Source organism: Leucoraja erinacea, chromosome 5 (genome assembly GCF_028641065.1).
Source record: "Leucoraja erinacea ecotype New England chromosome 5, Leri_hhj_1, whole genome shotgun sequence".
In the NCBI taxonomy this organism is placed as follows: Eukaryota; Metazoa; Chordata; class Chondrichthyes; order Rajiformes; family Rajidae; genus Leucoraja; species Leucoraja erinaceus.
The window spans coordinates 76503398-76516357 of NC_073381.1; positions in this window are offsets into that span (position 1 = coordinate 76503398).

Consider the following 12960-nt stretch of genomic DNA (forward strand, 5'->3'; position numbering starts at 1 on the left):
ATTGTCCAAAGAGCGGGGGGGCTTTCCTCTTATAGCTGGTGATTTCTTGCATGCCCTTTCAAACTGAAGAAGAGTCATTAGCTGAGAACTTGCTCCTCAACTTCTCAGAGTACCTTTCCTTGGCAGCTCTGATTCCTCTTCTCAGCTCTTTATTGATTAGGCTATCTTTTAACTTTAACGATTAGGCTATCGGCTTGACGCATATTTGCCCCCAACAACCCCCACCTCCCTCCAATCTCGAAATTGAAATGTTACCTCTGATGATCCCATTAAAATGTGTATTTATGTCACAAACTATGGAATTCATATTTTTCAGCATTGTTATCAAGGAAAAGAAAGCAGTTCCAATTGTTGATATTATTTGATATTGTTTAATATTATTCATATGGAGGAGAAAATATAATAGCTCTAAAACCTACCTTAATTTTGCAATCTCACTAAAGATAATCCCACTTTCCCTCTCCCCTCCCCCATCTCTCTCTCCCCTCCCTTCCCCTCTCTCTCTCTCCCCCTCCCCCCTTCACATCCCCCCCTCTTTCTTGGGGGGGGGGGCGAAGATGAAGGTGGCGCGGGCCCAACGGGAGCCCAGCGGGCGGGGGGATGAAGGTCGCGTGAGCCCAGCGGGTGTGGCGGGGGCACTGCGGGGGTAGCGTGGACCCAGTGGAGGTCAGCTGTGGGTGGGCCCAGCGGGGGGGGTGGGCCCAGCGGGGGTGGCGTGGGCCCAGCGGGGGTGGCGCGGGGCCCAGCGTGGGTGGCATGAGCCCAGCGGGGGTGGCATGAGCCCAGCGGGGGTGGCATGAGCCCAGCGGGGGTGGCGTGGGCCCGGCAGGGGTCAGCGGGGTTGGTGTGGGGGAAGATGGCTTGGGCCCCGGCGGCGGCAAGGGGAGCGGGCTCTGCTGCAGCGGCGTCTGGTGTTGGGGTTACAGCCGTTGGGTTCAGATTCAGCCACTCTTGCCCGGCGACGGGAGAACAGAGAAGTGGCCGTTTCCAAAGTGGAAACATTTTTTTCCCCGATTTAAAAAAAAAATTTTGGCCATTGTTTCTTAGGGGGAAAAAAAGGGGGGGGGGGTGCGGTCGCATCCAACGCACCCCACCTTCGGATGGCCATGAAGGTGTACACATCAGGATGGAAGCAAAACTGGCTGCGGGACAAAAAGCAGAGAGCATGAGTGAACAATCGTTCAGAGAAGACAGAAAATGAGGAAGAGAGCAAGGAGGTCCTACTGTAGTTGTACAGGACCCTGGTGAGACCGCACCTGGAGTATCGTGTGCAATTTTGGAAGGACATTATTGCTATTGTGGGAGTACAGCGTAGGTTCTTGGTTCTTCTCGGTTCTTGGTCTTCCAAAATATTCCAAATGGAATTTAAACTGGAGGTTCACTGGGTTCATTCCGTGAATGGCGGGACTGGTATATGATGAAGGAATGGGTCGACTGGGCTTACATTCACTGGAATTTAGAAAGATGAGAGGGTATCTTATAGAAACATATTAAATTCTTAAAGGTTTGGACAAGCTAGATGCAGGAAAAAAATTCCCGATGTTGGGGGAGAGCAGAACCAGGGGGGTCACAGTTTAATAATAAGAGGTAGGCCAATTAGGACAGATGAGGAAAAACGTTTTTCACCCAGAGAGTTGAGAATCTGTGGAATTCTCTGCTACAGAAGGCAGTGGAGGCCAATTTGCTGGATAATTTCAATAGAGTTAGATTTAGCTCTTATGGCCAAAGGAATCAAGGGATATGGGGAAATAGCTGGAACGGAATGCTGATTTTAGGTGATCAGCCATGATCACATTGAATGGCGGTGCTGGCTCGAAGGGCCGAATGGCCTACTCCTGCACCTATTTTTCAATGTTTCTACATATGTTGGACCTTATGAAGTGTTGCTCTTGAGGCAATTTGCTTTGCAACATATTAATAACTAAGACATAATGAGCTTAAAGTGCTTGATTTCAATTTTTGCAGACTAAATAAAGCTTGGAAATGTAGGAGAGGAGGATATATGAACTCATGAAGTAACCAGACATATGGCAAAGTAATTTAATACAAGGAAGTGTGAAGTGATTCATTTCAATCAGAAGAATAAATTAAATGATACAGTTTTCAAAGACATGTAGGAACTTGGAAAACCCGGGTTGATATATATAAATCTATGTATGTGGTAGGACAAACTAATGAAGTCAACCCCATGAATGAAGTATCCTGAGCATAAATACACAAGAGATAAATTACCTCACACACGATAAAGATCAGTGAGAGTCTAAATAAATCCTCTCTCCTAACAACTAGACCACTGGCCTCGTATACTATTCTATTACTTGTCTCACAACAATTCATATCAATCAGCATTTCTCCAAAACAACCATTTGTGCCGCCACACTTACCATTATTTCAATACCTATTTGCACATCATCTATCAGTTCATATGATGTAGCAGCAGAATTAGGCCATTCAGCCCATCGAGTCTACTCCGCCATTCAATCATGGCTGATCTATCTTTCCCTCTCAACCCCATTCTGCTCCTTTCTCCCCTTAACCTTTAACACCTTTACATATTAATAACCTGTTAATCTTCGCTTTGAAAATACCCTCAGACCTGGCTTCCACAGCTATCTGTGGCTATGAATTCCAAAGATTCACCATCCTCTGGCTAAAGAAATTCCTCCTCATCTCCTTCCTAAAGGTACATCATTTTATTCTGAGGCTGTGCCCTCTGTTCCCAGAGTACTGGAGTAACTCAGTGGGTCGGGCAGCATCACAGTAGATCATAGATATGCAATGTTTTGAGTCGGCACGCTTCTTCAGACTGATTGTGGGGAGATGGAAGGGGAAAGACTGTTGCTGCTAAGGATCCTTACAGGAAGTGGTGATTCATTGGAGCGCACCATCACATTTACTTCCTTAAAAGGCTTAGGAAGTTTGGCATGTCCCCAATAACGCTCACCAACATCTACAGAGGACGAGTTAAATCCTGGCCATTCTTCTCTCCTCTCCCATCTGGCAAAAGGTATAGAAGTGTGAAAACGCACACCTCCAGATTCACGGACAGTTTCTACCCAGCTGTTATCAGGCAACTGAATCATCCTACCACAGCTAGAGAGCATTCCTGAACTACTATCTACCTCATTGGTGACCCTTGGACTATCTTTGATTGGACTTTACTGGCTTTACCTTGTACCTTGATCGCTGGTCCTTACACGATCAAATGGCTCGTAAATGGCTCAATGGCTCAATTGTAATCATGTTCTGTTTTTTCACTACCTTGGTGCATGTGACAAACTAAACTGAAACTGAAGCTCGAGGGACTTTTGAGATCACTACTTCTATTGATCCTTTTCCTTTGCCTCCTTAACAGCCCTTTTCTTTGTTTTCTGTTTTGGGAGCAGCCCTGTCAGCAGCGCGTTAGTCTTTTCAATTTTTAGTATGTTTTAAAGTTTGTTTTAATGTTCCTTTGTGTGTTTTGTGTGGGGGGTGGTGTGGGGGGGGTAAGGGGGAAACCGCTTTGGTCGCCTCCTCCACAGAGAGGCGACTTTTTCCAGGTGGCCTCTCCCCGTGGCCTAACAACAAGGATTGGCGCGGCCTTTCCACGGAGACGCGGCTGGGACTTCAGTGGCGGGCGCAGCGTGGACTCCCGGCGCGGAGCGGGTGAGCCCTCGCTGGGGCTCGCCGGAGGGGAGCGCTCCGTTTCACTGGCCCGCGGCAGCCTGAAGCCGCAGTCTGCAGAGTTTCAGCTGGCGCGGCGTCTACAGCTCGTGGGGGACCCGGGGGAAGAAGAAGCCATCACTGCTGGCCCGCGGCCAACTTCTACTGCGGGTCCGGCATGGACTTACCATCAACCCTGGAGGGGAGCTTCGACCATCGGCCCTGCAATCTGCGGTGCTTCTGGCTGCGGCGCGGTGGGAACCTTAAATCTTCGACCGCCGGCCTGCGGCTTACACCAGCCTGAAGCCGCGGTCTCCGGTGGGGAAGAGCCGATCCTGGACTTACCTTGACTTTGACTTTGTCCCTTACCATCTGGAGGGTGGAGGTCCCGACCACGGGGGGAAATGGAGGAGGACTGGCCAAGTTCTGTGCCTTCCACCACAGTGACGAATGCTGTGGTGGATGTTTGTGTTACATTTTTATTGTGGTTGTGTGTTCTTTATTATTGTACCGCTGCTGACAACCCAAATACACCAACCCTGGTTGTGTGGCAAATAAATTATATCTATCTATCTATCTATCTCTTGCAGTGTTTCGGTGGGTAAAGTGCATCACTCAATTGCTTAGTTACACATGATACAGCCAATACACTTCCTATTGATCCCAGGCATGCAATTTTCAGCATTCCATTTGCCAGTTCTATTAAAAATCCAATTGTGTATCTTGTTTCTCTTATTTTGGAAAGTGAATTTTGATATGTCCAACTTTTGGCTATAACAAGATTTTACTTTACTTTGGAGAAAAAGTGTGAAAACTGGCCCTTAACCCAAAAGGGACTGCCAAAGAAAAGAATAACATGAAATTAATGGTAGACAAAAATGCTGGGAAATAGGCAATGTTTCGGGTCGAAACCCTTCTTCAGACTGAAGAAGGGTTTCGACCCGAAATGTTGCCTATTTCCTTCGCTCCATAGATGCTGCCTTACCCGCTGAGTTTCTCCAGCATTTTTGTCCACGTTTGATTTTCCAGCATCTGCAGTTCCTTCTTAAACATGAAATTAATGTTCATAACCCCAAGATGGCAGTAGTGAATAAGGAATAAGTGCAAACGTGGGAGATCAATGTAGTTTGAGTTCCAAGGTAGACACAAAATGCTGGAGTAACTCAGCGGGACAGGCAGCATCTCTGGAGAGAAGGAATAAGTGACGTTTCGGGTCGAGACACTTCTTCGGACATACATAGTTTGAGTTCCAATTGTACAGGTGCACAACCTTTTATCCGAAAGCCTTGGGACCAGACACTTCGTAATTCAGAATTTTTCGGCTTTCGGAATGGAAGATTTTTAGCGTAGATTTTAACGGCTGGCGCAGTGGTAGAGTGCTCGGCTCATATCCGCAAGGTCGCGAGTTTGCGCCTCGATCCTGGCAGTTACTCGATCGCGAGTTTGAGTCTACAATGTAGTTTTTTCTTGCAGAATAGGAGAGAATAGGGAGGGTTAGGCTGGGATCATTCTCTGCGAGATAATCTTAGTGCGGGAGACAAGTGTAGGAGAGGTGTACTGACTGTGTGGGCAGAACTTTGGAAGTGATTGCCCACCATTCTCAAAAGCCGCTGTGTCTCCCTGTCCCTCCAACTCCAGAGGAATCCGCTCCCCGATGGGCCGCTATGGCGACAAGTGGCAGTTCGCCCAGAGCCCGAGCTGCGCCCCCTCATCCGCAACCCGGGTTCCTCTGGAGTTGGAGCGGGGCTGGGCTAGAGTTGTTGCTGGCTGTGAGTCTCTGGGATCTCCGTGCTTGCAGTGGGCCTGGGGGTCGGTGTCCCGATGAGGGGGCGCAGCTCGGGCTGTGGGCGAACTGCCACTTGTCGCTGTAGCGGCGCATCGGGGAGCGGCTTCTGGTGGTCCTGACGTCTCTCAGCTCCTGTCCAGGGGAACGGCCGGAGACGTCAGGACCAACAGGAACCCGCTCCCCGATGCGCCGCTACAGCGACAAGTGGCAGTTCGCCCACAACTCGAGCTGCGCCCCCTCATCCGCAACCCGGTTTCCTCTGGAGTTGGAGCGGGGCGGGGCTAAAGTTGCTGCTGGCTGTGAGTCTCTGGGATCTCCGTGCTTGCAGTCGGTGTCCCGTTGGTCCTGACGTCTCCGGTCACCCCCCTGGACTGGAGCTGAGACTGGGAACTGTACCGCCCTTGCCCCCTCCCTCTGCAACTGCAAACAACTCCACAGTTCCCAGTCTCAGCTCCTGTACAGGGGGGTGGCCGGAGACGTCACAGCCCGAGCTGCGCCCCCTCATCCGCAACCCCAAGACCAAGACGTACCTTGCACACCATCAGCTTCTGTCCCTACGGGGAGCGTGTTCCTCTGGAGTTGGAACGGGGCTGGGCTGCTGCTGGCTGTGGGTCTCTGGGATCTCCGTGCTTGCAGTGGGCCTGGGGGCCGGTGTCCCGTTGGTCCTGACGTCTCCAGTGATTGGCACTGACCTGCTGGCAACTCCGACGTGAAGACAGTGCAAAGCCCCCGCGCCGGTGCAATGGGCGGGGAGCTGGAGAGGGGAGGGAAGGGGTCACACACATGGCCGGGAAGCAGAGGGGTGTAGGTGGGGTGAAACTGAAGGGAGCGACAATTTGCTGCTGCCTGCCCGCTGAGTTTAAAAGTTCTCATGCAAGACTCACGATACACTGTGTATCGTGAGTCTACCGTGGGAACTTTGTAACTCAGCGGGCAGGCAGCAGCAGATTGTCAATTATTAACCCTCCCGCGCAATATACCCTCACCTTCTCTTTTATGAATGGGGATTTAGTTCCCCTTTCTTCGAAGACCGACCGGAGGTTCCGCTGTCACCTCTGCGGGCCGCCCTCGGTGAACGTTTTCAAGGACCTTTCTTCAAGGACTGAAAAAATGTCGCTATTCGGAGGTTTTCGTTATTTGGATCGTCGGATAAAAGGTTGTGCACCTGTATTAAGCATTTTCATGCATCAAAACATCACTGATAATTCACTAATCCAACAATCTCAATCAAACTTCTATCAAACAATCACAATCAAATCTTAGTATAGGAGTGAATTTATGTAACTATGTGGTTTGAAGTTTCTTTCTTTTGAATTCCTGAGCAAGCACTTTGGACTTTAGAGAAACAGCATGCAAACAGGCCCTCCGGCCCACCAAGTCCACGCCAACCAATGATCACCACATACATTAACGCAATCCTACACACCAGGGACAATTTATAATATTACCTTAGCCAATTAACCTATAAACCTGTATGTCTTTGGAATGTGGGAAGAGAATGCCATCTTTGGGTAGACCCACAAGTGATGGGGGAAGATATTAAATGAAAACTTCATGTTTGTTTTAACTAAGGAGAACATTGTGGATCGTTTGGAGCACAAAGCACTGGAGAAACTTGGCAAGTCAGGCAGCATCTCTGGAGGACATGGACCCATCTCTGGACCCATGTTTCAGGTCAGGACATCAAGGAATTGAGACTTGTGTTATGATGTCTTTGATCTACACAAATTACCTAAGAAGATATATTGGCAGTTTCAAAGCTCACCCAGGGCCTGACCGAGTGCATTCTTGGACTATGTAGGAATCTAGGGAGGAATTTGTGGAGACTCTTATACAGACATTTGCATCACCTATAGTCACAAGTGATGTTTTGGAGGTCTGGAGGGTGACAAAAAATGGTAAGATAAAAACTGCAAAAACAAGCCTGGGAACTACATGCCAATGAGCCTGACATCAGTGGTGGGAAAGTTGTTGTAGGGGATTCTCAGAGACATGATCTACTGCCATTTGGAGTGACACGGACTGGTTAAGGATCGTCAGCATGACTTTCTGCATAAATCTTACAGAGCTTTTTGTAGAGGTTACTAAGAAGATACATGAGGGCAGAGTAATGGATGTTGTCTACATGGACTTTAGCAAGACCATTGACAAAGTCCTGCATGGTAGGCAAGCCTGGAAGATTAGAGCGCATGACATTTTCAGTGAACTAGGCATTTGGATTCAAAATTGGCTTTGAGGGGTTGCTGCAGGGATGGTGATGTGACCACTGTTGTATGTTATCTACGTTAACATTGCAGATGGCTCCAAAATTGGTGGGAGAGTGAAAAGTGAAGAAGTATATCCAAGTTTACAGCAGGATCTAAATCAGTTGGGAATGTGAGCCAAGGAATGGCAAATGGAATTTAACTCTGACAAGTGTGAGGTATTGCACTTTGGTACGTTAAACCAAGGCAGGACATACAAAGTAAATGGTAGAGCCCTGGAAAGTGTTGCGTAACGGACAGATCTAACAGTAATGGTGCGCGGTTCCCTGGAAATGGCGAGTCAGATGGACAGTATGGTGTGACACACTTGTCCTCATTGAGAAGGGTTTTGAGTACAATATTTGTGATGTCACGATGCAGCAGTACAAGCCTGTTGGTGAGACCACGGTTGGTAGTTCTGAGTGCCATTCGGCTTACCCAGCTAAAGGAAGGCTGTCTAAGTTGGAAAGGGTGCAGAAGAGATTCACCAGAATGTTATCTGGTCTTGTGGGGTTGAGTTATAGGGAGAGGTTGGATAATCTTTGGAGCATTGGATGAGTGGTGACAATATTGGGATAAAGAAACATTGTGTTCGTACAACTATGAAGAGTATGCGTATTTCAATCTGGGATGAAATTGTGGAATGATTTGGATGTCGAACTCAAGCAAAGCACAAACATTACTCAGTTTAAGAAGAAGTGCAAAAAAAAATATTTTCCAGAGGTACCTGTATAAGAATGGGGAAGGGCTGTGATGACGGTTAAGTTTTAGTTTATTGACACAGTGTGATATTCGCATTGTACATAATTGTTTATAAACTATATATATGTATGTTTGCGCGCATGCATATGCATGTATATATGTATTATGTGTGTGGCTTATGTATGGATATATGTATGTATATGTTTGTATATATATATATATAATATGTAGATGATATAAAGTTTGTGAATTAAATGATGAGTAGCGGAGATGTAGGAATAAATATATACTTCCTCCTACTTTTCGAACATGTAAGATTTAATTTGTGATGTTTATGAAACGTTATTAAATGAGTTGTGTATAGGTTTATTGTATATTTCATTTTATTGTTATTTTGCTGTGTTTCTAACTTTTTTTGTTTTACATGTTCGAAATAAATAAATACTACTATTTTAGATCTTGAGGGATCTAATCAATGTGCTTTCACTATCTGGTCATTATCGTCCTCCTGATTACCACAGTTGACAAGGAACCATAGCAGAATTTGCATGATGTTATATCACCAATTATAATCTGCTGAAAGTCAGAATGCTAGTTGATCCTGGTTACACTTTCTGTGGTTCAGGACATTTATAAAGTTGCATCATATTCCAATTTATAACATGACTAAATACAAAATTGAATGATATATCTTATTCAATTAAAAACCACATGCAGAGTGAAGACGAAAAGAGATAAACTACATCTGAATAACTGGGTTGTAAGTAAAGAATGATCTATATTTTCCCACTGTCTTATCCTCTCCCTACACACTAGCGGCAATTTTCAGAGGCAATGAACCTTCAAACCCGCACATCTTTGGGATGTGGGAGGAAACTGAAGCACCTGGAGAAATCCCACGTGGTCACAGGTATGAAAATAGTAGGACAAGGAATCCAGATAGTGAGGTAAAGCCTTGGTTGGAACCATCAATGGTAAAGTTAGTCTTCTGGGTCTCAGGTACTGGGGTCAGGATCTGGGAGGCATATTGTGCAGAATCACAGTGAGGTTGGTCTCAATGATTGGATTCCATTTGGAGTCCAATGGTGAGGGAACTGACAGGCTCAAATTTGTTTCCTCAAATCTAAATTTAACACTTTTACTATTAAGAGAATGACTCGAATGGCATCTTGCCAGCAAGATTTAGTCGATTAACTCAATAAAAGTGAAATCAAAAGCTTTTTCTACAAAATATTTAAACCAATGTTTATTAATAATATGTAGGATTTTAAAAAGTAGCTACTTTCATTAAATGTGGACACTTTTATATTCAGTTAGTGAGATATTGCCCGTTCATTGTATGTTGAATCTTTCAACTGTTAAAAAGACCTAAATCAACGGTTCAGTAGTGACATTTACTTTATAAGTATAAAGTTAAATAAATCTATCAAATGTTCGGCAGGGTTCTGAATAATTTAGTGGGAATTGGAAATTTTCCATCTGCTCAATGCAACTCCACGGGAGGTCCATAAGAGGAGTAGTTTTTTTAAATGATGGAAATAATCATTTTATTTGTGAGGGGAAAATAAATTCCTTTTGTGCAACATTATATTCTGAAAATGCTCCAGATACACAGAATATGCAAACTGCGGGTAGTTGGGGAGAAAGCAGGAGAATGGGCTTCAGAGGGAGAGATTGATCAGCCATGATTGAATGGTGGGGTAGACTCGATGGGACAAATGGCCTAATTTTGCTCCTCTGATTTATGAAATTATGATGTAAACAAATCCATTTATACGCATGGAGAAACAAGGAACTACAGATGCTGGTTTATAACTAAAGGCACAAAGTTATGATGTACTTAGTGGGTCCAGCAGGATCTCTGGAGAACATTGATAGGTTTAGGATCGGAACCCTTCTTATGATGTTTCGCGTTAGGACCCCAGCAGTCTTTCCAGGTGAGACAGAGGTTCACATATACCTCCAACTCCATCAGCTGCATCGGTATTCCCTGACATGGACGAAACCAATTGTAAACTCGGTTTCGCCAAACATTTGCGCTCAGTCTGCCAAGCCCTACTGGATCTCCCAGTTGCTAACCATTTTAACTCCTCTTCCCATTTCCAAACTGATCATTCTCTCCTGGGCCTCATCCGTTGACAGAGGTAGGTCACACGCAAACTGGAGGAACAACACCTCATATTCAGCTTGGGTAGCTTACAACCCAACGGTATGAACAATGAATTCTCATGAGCATTGAACTTAAGTAACTACAAAATCCTCCCCTTCTCACTTAGTCATAGAGTGATACAGCATTGAAACAGGTCCTTTGGCCCAACTTGCCCACACCGGCCAGCATGTCCCAGCTACACTAATCCCACGCCTGCATTTGGTCCATATCCCTCTAAACCTGTCCTATCCATGTACCTGTCTAATTGTTTCTTAAATGTTGAGATAGTCCCAGCCTCAACTACTTCCTCTGGCAGCTTGTTCCATACACCCAACACCCTTTGTGTGAAAAAATTACCCCGCAGATTCCTATCAAATCTTTTCCCCTTCACCTTAATCCTATGTCCTCAGGTTCTTAATTCATCTACTCTGGGCAAGAGACTGTGCATCTATCTGATCTATTCCTCCCATGATTTTATATACCTCTTTAAGATCAGCTTGCATCCTCCTGCACTCCAAGGAATAGAGTCCCCATCTACTTAACCTCTCTCTATAGCTCAGACCCTCTAGTCCTGGCAACATCCTCGTAAATCTTCTCTGAACACTTTCCATCTTGACAACATCTTTCCTATAACGGTGCCTAGATCTGAACACAATACACTAAATGTGGTCTCACCAACGTCTTATACAACTGCAACATGACCTCCCAACTTCTATACTCAATACTCTGACTGATACCCAACGTGCCAAAAGCCTTGTTGACCGCCTTATCTACCAGCGACTCGACTTTCAAAGAACTATGCACCTGTAGTCCTAGATCCCTCTGCTCTACAAGACTCCCCAAAGCCCAAACATTCAATGTGTGGGTCCTGCCCATGTTAGACTTCCCAAAATTTAACACCTCACATTTCTCTGTATTAAATTCCGTCAACCATTCCTCAGGCCACCTGACCAATCGATCAAGATCCTGCTGCAATGTTTCACAACCATCTTGACTATCAGCAAAACCGCCCACTTTTGTGTCAGCAAACTTGCTAATCTTGCCGTGAATGTTCCCATCCAACTCATTGAAGTAGATGACAAACAGTAATGGGGCTCAGCACCGAACCCTGATGCACACCATTACTCACAGCCACTTCCCGCTCCTCCCTCTCCGCTGTCGCCCACCTGGACTTGCACCTATTCACCTCCTCCATCCCCCCTTCCACCTACATTCCTTCCTCTAGATTCCCAATTCACAACTCTTCAATCGTTTTGACACATCTTCTGTCTTTTCATCTCTGGAGTTTGCCCTCCAACTGCCAGTCAAAACTCCCTCACATCTGTATTAATCTATTACCTGCCAGGATTTTCCTGCCTCCTCTTTTCCAGCAACCCCCACCCCGTGATCTGTCTGAAGAATGGTCCTGACCCAAAATGTCACCTTTCTATGTCCACCATTGACACTGCCTCACCCACTGAGTTACTCCAGCAATTTGTGCTGTTTGTACACATTATTCGATACCAGCATTAATTCCAAAGAGACCGAAAGTTATGGTGAATGAGCTCTTAAAACCAATATAAAAACCCAGAATAGAAACCATGTACCTGGGTATTTGACACACTTTTGTGCGCTTATTTTCATTATCACAGTTATTCCTTTGACATTAACTTTGGTTCTTGTCCTTAATTCAGTTCTTGAGGATGTCCAGAGGTTATTTATTTATCATTTAGTCAACTCATCACTGACACACCACTCTGGAACATAGAACTGTACAGAACAAGAACCTTTGGCCCACAATGTCTGTGCGAAGTTAAAATAAACTCCTCTGCCTGGACATAATCCATATTCTTCTATTCCTCTCACCCATTCCTTCTCTCCAGAGATGCTGCTAAGTTACTCCAGCATTTTGTGTCTACCTTCGATTTAATTCAGCATCTGCATTTCTTTCCTACACATTCTTCCATTCCTTGATTGCTTGTGCACTCCCATTTTTTTGCAAACCTCTGGGTTTACTTTGTGGACCATTTATGGTTCAATTAAAAGTTCTGGGATTTTACAGGAAGCCATAAAACACCTTAATACTTTATATTGGAATTAGTGTTTATTTTTTTACTCCTTATAGTGATAGCGGTGGAAATAAACAGTTGAAGAATAAATAAATGAAACATCTGGTCACAATGCAATATCTAATTACATAAAACATAGAACAGTCGAGCACAGGAACAAGCCCATTGGCCCACAATAATTGTTCCGAACATAATGCCTACTTCTTGAATAGTAACAGTTTAAGCTGAGTAATCAACCTGATATTACTAGTGCACATCAGATTTGTGATTTAATAGTTTAGTTTATTTAGTTTGTTGTTTAGTTTATTGTCATGAGTACCGAGGTACTGTGAAATTCTTTGTTGTATGCTAACGTCAGCGGAAAGACACTAGATGTTTACAGTCGAGTCA